Consider the following 10,383-nt stretch of genomic DNA (forward strand, 5'->3'; position numbering starts at 1 on the left):
AGGAGTTCGAGACCAGCCTGACCAACATGGAAAAACCCTGTCTCTACTAAAAATACAAAATTAGCCAGGCGTGGTGGTGTATGCCTGTAATCCCAGCTACCTGGAATACTAAGGCAGGAGAATAGCTTGAACTCAGGAGAGGGAGGTTGCTGTGAGCTGAGATGGTGCCACTGCACTCCAGTCTAGGCAAGAAGAGACGCTGTCTCAAAAAAAAAAAAAAAAAGCAATTAGTCAGGCATGGTGGCATGCGCCTGTAGTCCCAGCTACTCAGGAGACTGAAGCAGGAGAATCGCTTGAATCTGGGAGGCAGAGGTTACAGTGAGCTAAGATTGCACCACTTCACTCCAGCCTGGGTGGCAGAGCAGGACTGTGTCTCAAAAAAGAAAAAATAAATTAAATTAAAATACAAAGGGGAGAGGTCTGGATCAAGAAAAGGTTAAGGGGAAAGCCCTATGGCCCTGGGGTTTTTACCCAAGCTGAGATTGTGTGGTTTGTGAACCACAGGTGGGCCACACTCACCTGGACCCATGATTGATAAGGTCTAATAATTGCTCAGTCATAGACACCTGGAAGTGGAATGGGAGTGTAGTGGGGGAGGGGTGTGGAAAGTGGGGACCTTGGAGACAGTGAATGCCCTGTCATTGTGCTGGGTGCTCAGAAACAGGAGCATTTCTAGAATTTATCTTTTTTTTTCTTCTTGATGGGGTAACTTATCCCCCCGCCCTTTTTTGAGACAGGGTCTCACTCTGTCACCCAGGCTGGAGGCATGATCTTGGCTCACTGTAAGCTCTGCCTCCTGGGCTCAAGTGATCCTCCTGCCCCAGCCCTCAAGTAGCATGCCACCATGTCCGGCTAATTTTTGTATAATTTGTATAGATGGGTTTCACCATGTTGCCCAGGCTAGTCTGGAACTCCTGAGGTCAAGGGCTCTACCCACTTGGCCTCCCAAAATGCTAGGATTACAGGTGTGAGCCACCACACCTGTCCTTTTTTTTTTTCTTATCAGCTTTATTGAGAGACGTTTCACATACCATACAATTCATCCATTTAAAGTGTACAATTTGGCTGGGTGCGGTGACTTATGCCTGTAATCCCAGCACTTTGGGAGGCCGAGGTGGGTGGATCACCTGAGGTCAGGAGTTCAAGACCATCCTGACCAACATGGTGAAACCCTGTCTCTACTAAAAATACAAAAAATTAGCCGGGCATAGTGGCTCATGCCTGTGTTCTCAGCTACTTGGAAGGCTGAGAAGGGAGAATCACTTGAACCCAGGAGGAGGAAGTTGCAGGGAGCCGAACTTGCATGATTGCACTCCAGCCTGGGCAACAAAAGCAAAACTCCGTCTCAAAAAATGAAAAAAGTGTACAACTCGAATGGGTGTAGTGGCTCATGGCTGTAATACCACCGCTTTGGGAGGCCAAGGTGGGCGGATCACTTGAGGTTAGGAGTTTGAGACCAGTCTGGCCAACTTGGCGAAACCTTGTCTCTACTAAAAATACAAAAATTAGCCAGGAGTTGGGGTGCACGCCTGTAATCCCAGCTACTCAGGAGGCTGAGGCAAGAGAATCACTTCGGCCGGGTGCAGTGGCTCACGCCTGTAATCCCAGCACTTTGGGAGGCCAAGGCGGGTGGATCATGAGGTCAAGAGATCAAGACCATCCTGGTCAACATGGTGAAACCCTGTCTCTACGAAAAATACAAAAAATTAGCTGGGCATGGTGGCGCGTGCCTGTAATCCCAGCTACTCGGGAGGCTGAGGCAGGAGAATTGCCTGAACCCAGGAGGCGGAGGTTGCGGTGAGCCTAGATCGGGCCATTGCACTCCAGCCTGGGCAACAAGAGTGAAACTCTGTCTCAAAAAAAAAAAAAAAAAAGAGAATCACTTCAACCCGGGAGGCAGAGGTTGCAGTGAGCTGAGATCTTGCTGCTGCACTCCAGCCTGGGAGACAGAGCAAGACCCTGTTTGAAAAAGAAAAAAAAGAGGCAATGATTTTGATTTTCTGATACTTGCTATAATGATCCCCACCTCCCAGAGGCCTGCTGTGAATGCTCCCACCCACTCCAGTCTCTGTCACTTCTCACAAGGTGGAATAATGTATTTATTTGTAGAGTCATTTATTTCATAAATATTTGGGTTCCTGGTAGGTACAAATCAAATATAAATAATAATACCAGCTGGGCACAGTGGCTTACACCTGTAAACCTCCATCTCCTGGGTTCAAGCGATTCTCCTGCCTCAGTCTCCTGAGGAACTGGAATTACAGGTGCCCACCATCATACCCAGAAAATTTTTGTATTTTCAGTAGAGAAGGAGTCTTATCATGTTGCCCAGGCTGGTCTCGAACTCCTGACCTCAAGTGATCTGCCCGCCTTGGCCTCCCAAAATGCTGGGATTACAGGCACAAGCCACCATGACTGGCCTATTATTACTATTATTGAGACAGGGTCTTGTTCTGTCACCCAGCCTGGAGTGCAATGGGGTGATCATAGCTCACTGTAGCCTAGATCTTCATGGCTCAAGCAATCCTGCCACCTCAGCCTCTCCAGTAGCTGGGATTTTAAATGTGTGCCACCACACCTGACTTTTTATTTCTTTATTTCTTTATTTATTTTGAGATGGCGTTTCGCTCTTGTTACCCAGGCTGGAGTGCAATGGCTCGATCTCGGCTCACCGCAATCTCCGCCTCCTGAGTTCAAGCAATTCTCCTGCCTCAGTCTCCCAAGTAGCTGGGACTACAAGTGTGCACCACCACACCCAGCTAATTTTTGTATTTTTTTTTTTTTTAAAGATGGGGTTTCACCATATTGGTCAGGCTGGTCTTGAACGCCTGACCTCAGGTGATCCGCCCACCTCAGCCTCCCAAAGTGTTGGGATTACAGGCGTGAGCCTCCGCGCCTGGATAATTTTTGTATTTTTAGTAGAGACAGGGTTTTACCATGTTGACCAGGATGGTCTCGATCTCTTGACCTCGTGATCCACCCACCTTGGTCTCGCAAAGTGCTGGGATTATAGGTGTGAGCCACCGCACCCGGCCTTAAATTTTATATATTTATTTTTCTGAGACAGGGTCCCACTCTGTCACCCAGGCTAGAGTGCAGTGGTGCTATCTCTGCTCACTGCAACCTCCACCTTCCAGTGCAAGTGATTCTCCTGCCTCAGCCTCCTGAGCAACTGGGATTAATGGCATCTGCCACTGCACCCAGTTAATTTTTGTATTTTTAGTAGAGATGGGGTTTCACTATGTTGGCCAGGCTGGTCTTGAGCTACCGACCTCAGGTGATCTGCCTGCCGCAGCCTCCCAAAGTGCTGGGATTACAGGCTTGAGCCCCCTCGCCCAGCCAATTTTTAAATTTTTTTAGAGAAAGATGTCGCCCAGGCTGATTCCAAACTACTGAGCTTAAGAAATCCACCTGCTTCCACCTCCCAAAGTTCTGGGTATATAAGTGGCGTAATTGCCCAGCCTTATTATTATTTATGATGATTATTTTTTACTTCTTGTAGAGAGAGGGATCTAGCTATGTTGTCTAGATTAGTCTCGGACTCCTGGGCTCAAGCGATCCTCCTGCCTTGGCCTCTCAAAGTGTCAGAATTACAGGCATGAGCCTGTTCGTTATTCATTATCAAGTTCATTATTATTGATTGCTCTTTTTTTGTTTTTGTTTTGGAGACAGAGTCTTGCTGTGTCGCCCAGGCTGGAGTGCAATGGCGTCATCTCGGCTCACTGCAACCTCCGCCTCCTGGGTTCAAGCAATTCTGTCTCACCCTCCCCAGTAGCTGGGACTACAGGTGCGTGCCACCATGCCCAGCTAAGTTTTGTATTTTTTTAGTAGAGACGGGGTTTCACCATGTTGGCCAGGATGGTCTCGATCTCTTGACCTCGTGATCCGCCCGCCTCGGCCTCCCAAAGTGCTGGGATTACAGGTGTGACTCACTGCACCTGGCCGAGACGAGGGTTTCTCCATGTTAGTCAGGCTCATCTCGAACTCCCGACCTCGTGATCCTCCAGCCTTGGCCTCTGAAAGTGCTGGGATTACAGGCGAGAGCCACCGCGCCTGGTTGATCACTCTCTTTATTTGTTTGGCATTCCACAGTTCCCGAGCGTTTCCTCACCACCATTCCCAACAGAATCCTCCCAACCACACTGCAGTTTGGGGATGAGGAAACAGGGTGGTGAGGATGGACCGGGAATCCAAGGACATGGGTGCCCTGGCTGACTGACTCTTGCGACCAGGGCGCAAATGGGGCTGGGGACTGGGAGGAGGCGGGCGGCTCTTCTCCTCCACCCGCTTCCTCCCTTCCCTGGGAAAATCCAACAGGTGGTGGGGCGGAGGCACTGGGGGCCATTGTGTGGGCCCTGGGAGGGTCGGAGGGCCCAGTGTGTGTCTGGGAGAAGATGGATGCCTTCATTACCATGTGAATCCTGGGAAACCGCCACCGAGGCCGGGTGGTGGGTGGGCGTGGGCCTAGGGTCGGGGGGCTTGCTGTTCTCAGGCCGGGACCACACAGTGGCTGGGAAGGGGGTCCAGGAGAATCCCGACAGACCCATTAAGAAACAACAACAACACCACCCAAAAAAACAGAACAGATAATGGGACTTCCCCTCTAATTGAATTTCTTATTTTAGGACATTTCTATCCTGTGGGGTTTTAAGAGACACAGATCGGGAAATATTTTTTTATTTTTTATTGAAGGCTTCACGAATTTGCCTGTCATTCTTGCTGAGGGGCCATGCCAATATCTGTCTAGTTCCAATTTCAGTATATGTGCTGCCCAAGTGAGCACCAAAATCAATTTTATTAAGGAAGTAAAAAGGCTTGTTTTTTTGTTTTGCTTTTTTTGCTTTCTCTGCTGCAGCTTTCCCACCGATTGTGCTGCACATTTGGGCCTGAACAGAAAAATCCGAGCCTTTCACGGCATGAGCACAATCAGCATCTCTGTGGAGGCATTTCCCAGCAGCACCCTCCTCAGCGGCTCTTCCGCTCATGTAAATTTGTCCTAGGTCACTCTGGATGATTAGCAAATAGCTGTTGAGCACATTGGAAGAAGCAGGTTTTAGGCCTGAAAAACAAAGCTGTCACCAATTTGGCCAGAGCACAGAGGACAGGCTGGTGTTTGGGAGCGGGGCAGATAGCAGAGAGATAAGAATAATAATCAGAATAATAACAAGAACCACTGAGTGTAATATCCCCATTTTACAGATGAGGAAACAGGCTTTGAATCAGTTGGCTAAATCCACACAGGGAGAGAATGGCACAGAATAACAAAGCCTGTTTCTCTAATTCCAGAGTCTGTGCTTTTTCTGGGGTTTCTCCACGAGGCCAGAAGAGAGGAAGATGTAGAGAGGCTGATGTAGAAACAGACTGGAGGGGAGGCCATGCCTGTAATCCCAGCACTTTGGGGAGCAGAGGAAGGAGGATCGCTTGAGGCTAGGAGTTTGAGACCAGCCTGGGCAACATAGTGAGACCCCGCCTCTACAGAAATATTAAAAAATTAGCCTGGCCAGACACAGTGGCCCACACCTGTAATCCCAGCACGTCGGGAGGCTGAGGCAGGAGAATCACTTGAACCCGGGAGGCGAAGGTTGCAGTGAGCCGAGATCATGCCACTACACAAGCCTGGGTGACAGAGCAAGACGCTATCTCAAAAAAAAAGAAGGAAGGAAAACAAATAAAAACAAAAAACAAAAAACAAAAAAAAAGAAAAAGAAAAAGCCAGGTGTATTCCTGTAGTTCTAGCTACTTGGGAGGCTGAGGTGGGAGGTGTTTCAGCCCAGGAGTTTGAGGCTGCAGTGAGCTGTGATTGCACCACTGAGGGATGACCCAGGCAAAGGGGGGCATGAACTAAAACAAGACTTGAAACACTCACACGCGTGCTCACACACACACGGGCAGAAAGCAGATGGAACAACACGCATTCACAAACTCACACAGGCAATGCCTTTGCAAAAGCCCTTTTATAAACCCAAACACTTCCACATGATCTCTGTCACTCTTAAACACACCCACACACCAAAGCAGGCACTTGCTCACAAATGTTCTCAGAAGCACACACTCGTGAACAGGCTAAGGTAGACAAACACATAAACACACATTCATAAACAGTCATATAGAAACCCATCTACCACACTGTTCCACCTAAGATTCCAGCTTCACCCATTCCCACAACTTGTAGAAATCAAAAAATTAGTATAGATTCTCTCTCTCTCTCTCTTTTTTTGAGTCTCACTTTGTCGCCCAGGCTGGAGTGCAGTGGCGTGATCTTGGCTCACTGCAACCTCTGCCTCCCAAGTTCAAGTGATTCTCTTGCCTCAGCCTCCTGAGTAGATGGGACTACAGGCCCATGCCACCACGCTAGGGTAATTTTTGTATTTTTGGCAGAGACGGGTTTCACAGAAAGGACCCTGGTCAGGCAGAAAGCGGCTCAGCTTCTTGCCCAAACTCCACACCCAGGAATCCTGCCTTCCAGACTCAGCTCCCAGGGTTTCCCCTCACCTTTTCTCCATCTGAGTATTACTAGTGCCTCAACCTCCCCTCCCCCGCTTCAGAGCCCACCTGGGCTCTGGGGTAGCAAGAGATGGGGTGGGTGCCCAGCTTCTGGCAGCAAAGGAAAGCACCTACCTGAAGTGAACAGGCCCATGGGGGCCTTGGAACAGCACCTTCGCTGGGTACCACTCTGGGCTGAAGCGGGGGGACACAGGGCTGGGGCCCTCCATGGCTTTCGGAAGGCAGTCGGGAGGGCCCCTCAAAGACCCCACCAGGCAACCTCTCCAGGGGTCTGCCTTCACATGAAGATAGCCTTGTTTGTCATACCTGTCTGCCTTAAAATGACAAAGGTTGGATGTGTCTGGGTATTAGATGGGACGACAACTGACTGAAATGGGAAGAAGGTTGTTAACTATGGGAAAAAACCCTCATTTAGATCTGATGTGGGTTAAAAAATAAGCATAGAAAAAAAAATCTGAGAGTAATGTATGAGTGGCTGAATGTGCTGTTTTATTTTCAATTTTTTTTTTTTTTTTACAGCTATTCTAATTTTCTTTTTTTCTGAGACAGGGTCTCACTCTGTCACCCAAGCTGGAGGCAGTGATGTGATCACGGCTCACCTGCAGCTCAGGTGATCCTCCCATCTCAGCCTCCCAAGTAGCTGGGACCTCAGTTGTAAGCCACCAGATCCGGCTAATTTTTTGTTGTTGTTGTTGATGTTTTGTTTTGTTTTTGAGTTGGAGTCTTGCTCTGTCATCAGACTGGAGTGCAGTGGTGCAATCTCAGCTCACTGCAACCTCTGCCTCCCTGGTTCAGGGGATTCCCCTGCCTCAGCCTCCCAAGTAGCTGGGACCTCAGTTGTAAGCCACCAGATCCGGCTAATTTTTTGTTGTTGTTGTTGATGTTTTGTTTTGTTTTTGAGTTGGAGTCTTGCTCTGTCATCAGACTGGAGTGCAGTGGTGCAATCTCAGCTCACTGCAACCTCTGCCTCCCTGGTTCAGGGGATTCCCCTGCCTCAGCCTCCCAAGTAGCTGGGACTACAGGTGCACGCCACCATGCCCGGCTAATTTTTTATATTTTAGTAGAGACTGGGTTTCACCATGTTGGCCAGGATGGTCTCAATCTCCTGATTTCATGATCCGCCTGCCTCAGCCTCCCAACGTGTTGGAATTACAGGCGTGAGCCACTGCGCCCGGCCAATTTTTGTATTTTTTGTAGTTATAGTTTCGCCATGTTGTCCGTGTTAGTCTGTAACTCCTGTACTCAAGTGATCCACCTGCCATGGCCTCCCAAAGTGCTGAGATTACAGGCGTAAGCCATGGTGCCTGGCCTTTTCTTTTTGAGATGGTGTCTTGCTCTGTTGCCCAGATTGAAGTGCAGTGGCACTATCATGGCTTACGACAGCCTTGACCTCCTAAACGCAAGCAATTCTCCTTGGCTCAAACGATCCTCCTGCCTCTGCCTCATGAGTAGCTGAGACTACAGGTGTGTGCCATCATTTCTGGCTAATACTTTAATTTTGTAAAGAAGGAGCCTTGCTCTGTTGCCCAGGATGATTTCAAACTCCTGGCCTCAAGCAATCCACACACGTTGGCATCCCAAAAAGCTGGGATTACAGGTGAGAGCCACCGTGGTCACCCTAATTAGGATTTTTTTTTTGTTTCGTTTTGTTGAGACGGAGTCTCACTCTGTTGTCCAGGCTGGAGTGCAGTGGCACATTCTCGGCTCACTGAAACTTCTGACTCCCTGGTTCAAGTGATTCTCCTGCCTCAGCCTCCCGAGTAGCTGGGATTACAGGCACGTGCTGCCAGACCCAGCCAATTTTTGTATTTTTAGTAGAGATGGGGTTTCACCATGTTGTCCAGGATGGTCTCGATCTCCTGACCTTGTGACCCACCTGCCTCCGCCTCCCAAAGTGCTGGGATTACAGGCATGAACCACTGTGCCTGGCCGAAGATTTTTAAATTTTTTTTTTGTTTTTGAGATGGAGTTTCGCTCTTGTCACCCAGGCTGGAGTGCAATGGCGCGATCTCGGCTCACCGCAACTTCCGCCTCCTGGGTTCAGGCAATTCTCCTGCCCCAGCCTCCTAAGTAGCTGGGATTACAGGCACGCGCCACCATGCCCAGCTAATGTTTTGTATTTTTAGTAGAGACGGGGTTTCACCATGTTGACCAGGATAGTCTTGATCTCTTGACCTCGTGATCCACCCGCCTCGGCCTCCCAAGGTGCTGAGATTACAGGCTTGAGCCACCGCGCCCAGCCAAATTTTTTTTATTTTTATTTTTTTTGGGACAGACTCTTGCTCTGTTGCCCAGGCTGGAATGCAATGGCGCGATCTCGGTTCAATGAAATCTTTGCATCCAGGGTTCAAGCGATTCTCCTGCCTCAGCCTCCTGAGTAGCTATTACAGGCGTCTGCCAGGCTGGTCTCGAACTCCTGACCTCGTGATCCATCTTCCTTGGCCTCCCAAAGTGCTGGGATTACAGGCATAAACCACCTCGCCTGGCCCAAAGTTTTAAAAATACAAAATGAGCAGGGTGTGGTAGCAATCACCTGTAGTCCTAGCTACTCAGGAGGCTGACTGGGAGGATGGCTGAGCCCAGGAGTTCAAGGTTACATTGAGCTATGATTGTCCCACTGCACTCAAGCCTGGACCACTGTGAGACCCTGTCTCGAAATCAAACCAGTAAGCCGGTGTGGTGGCTCATGCCTGTAATCCTAGCACTTTGGGAGGCTGAGGTGGGCGGATCACGAGGTCAGGGGTTCGAGACCAGCCTGACCAACATGGTCAAACCCCATCTCTATAAAAAAAAAATTTAAAAAAACCCCCACGGTGGCTCAAGCCTGTAATCCCAGCACTGTGGGAGGCCGAGGCGGGTGGATCACGAGGTCAAGAGATCAAGACCATCCTGGTCAACATGGTGAAACCCCGTCTCTACTGAAAAATACAAAAAATTAGCTGGGCATGGTGGCGCGTGCCTGTAATCCCATCTACTCAGGAGGCTGGGGCAGGAGAATTGCCTGAACCCAGGAGGCGGAGGTTGCGGTGAGCCGAGATCGCGCCATTGCACTCCAGCCTGGGTAACAAGAGTGAAACTCCGTCTCAAAAAAAAAAAAAAAAAACAAAAACCCAAAACAGTAAGCAGAATACACACCCACCTACACACCCACACACACCTTAGTTTACGTAGATAGCAGAAATCTTCCAAGCCACCTAACTCCTTTGTATATTCCTTGCCCTCAAATTTGCCCAAATAGTATCTCCTCCTCTCTTTTTTTTTTATTTCCCAGTCTTGGAGATTCTTCCATAAGTATCATCTATTGAGGACACACTATGTGTGATTTCCATGCATTATTTATTTATTTATTTATTTATTTATTTTTTGAGACGGAGTTTCGCTCTTGTTACCCAGGCTGGAGTGCAATGGCGCGATCTCGGCTCACCGCAACCTCCGCCTCCTGGGTTCAGGCAATTCTCCTGCCTCAGCCTCCTGAGTAACTGGGACTACATGCACGCGCCACCATGCCCAGCTAATTTTTTTGTAGTTTTAGTAGAGACGGGGTTTCACCATGTTGACCAGGATGGTCTTGATCTCTTGACCTCGGGATCCACCCGCCTCGGCCTCCCAAAGTGCTGGGATTACAGGCTTGAGCCACCGCGCCCGGCCGCATTATTTATTTTACTTAATCCTCACAGCCATGAAGCAGATGGGGAAAGTGAAGCTCAGAGATGAAGTCACATGCCGGAAGCTACACGTTGGTAAGCATTAGACTCAGGGTAATTTGATAATTTGTGTACCATAGCCAGGCCCTCAAGATTGTCCTAAATCTTTATATTCACTCATACAACAAATAGTGAGTGCCTTCATGTTTCAGGCAATGGGCCAAGTGCTGGGGCT

General features: G+C 49.1%; 1 non-coding gene across 1 annotated transcript; it reads right to left on the reverse strand.

Annotated features, from left to right (window-relative positions):
• Positions 1 to 4,679: 4,679 nt before the first annotated feature.
• LOC119469374 lies at positions 4,680 to 4,783 on the reverse strand. Its single transcript, XR_005198165.1, has one exon. It is a non-coding gene; the product is annotated as a U6 spliceosomal RNA (small nuclear RNA).
• Positions 4,784 to 10,383: the final 5,600 nt, after the last annotated feature.

Source organism: Cebus imitator, unplaced genomic scaffold (genome assembly GCF_001604975.1).
Source record: "Cebus imitator isolate Cc_AM_T3 unplaced genomic scaffold, Cebus_imitator-1.0 Scaffold18, whole genome shotgun sequence".
In the NCBI taxonomy this organism is placed as follows: domain Eukaryota; kingdom Metazoa; phylum Chordata; class Mammalia; order Primates; family Cebidae; genus Cebus; species Cebus imitator.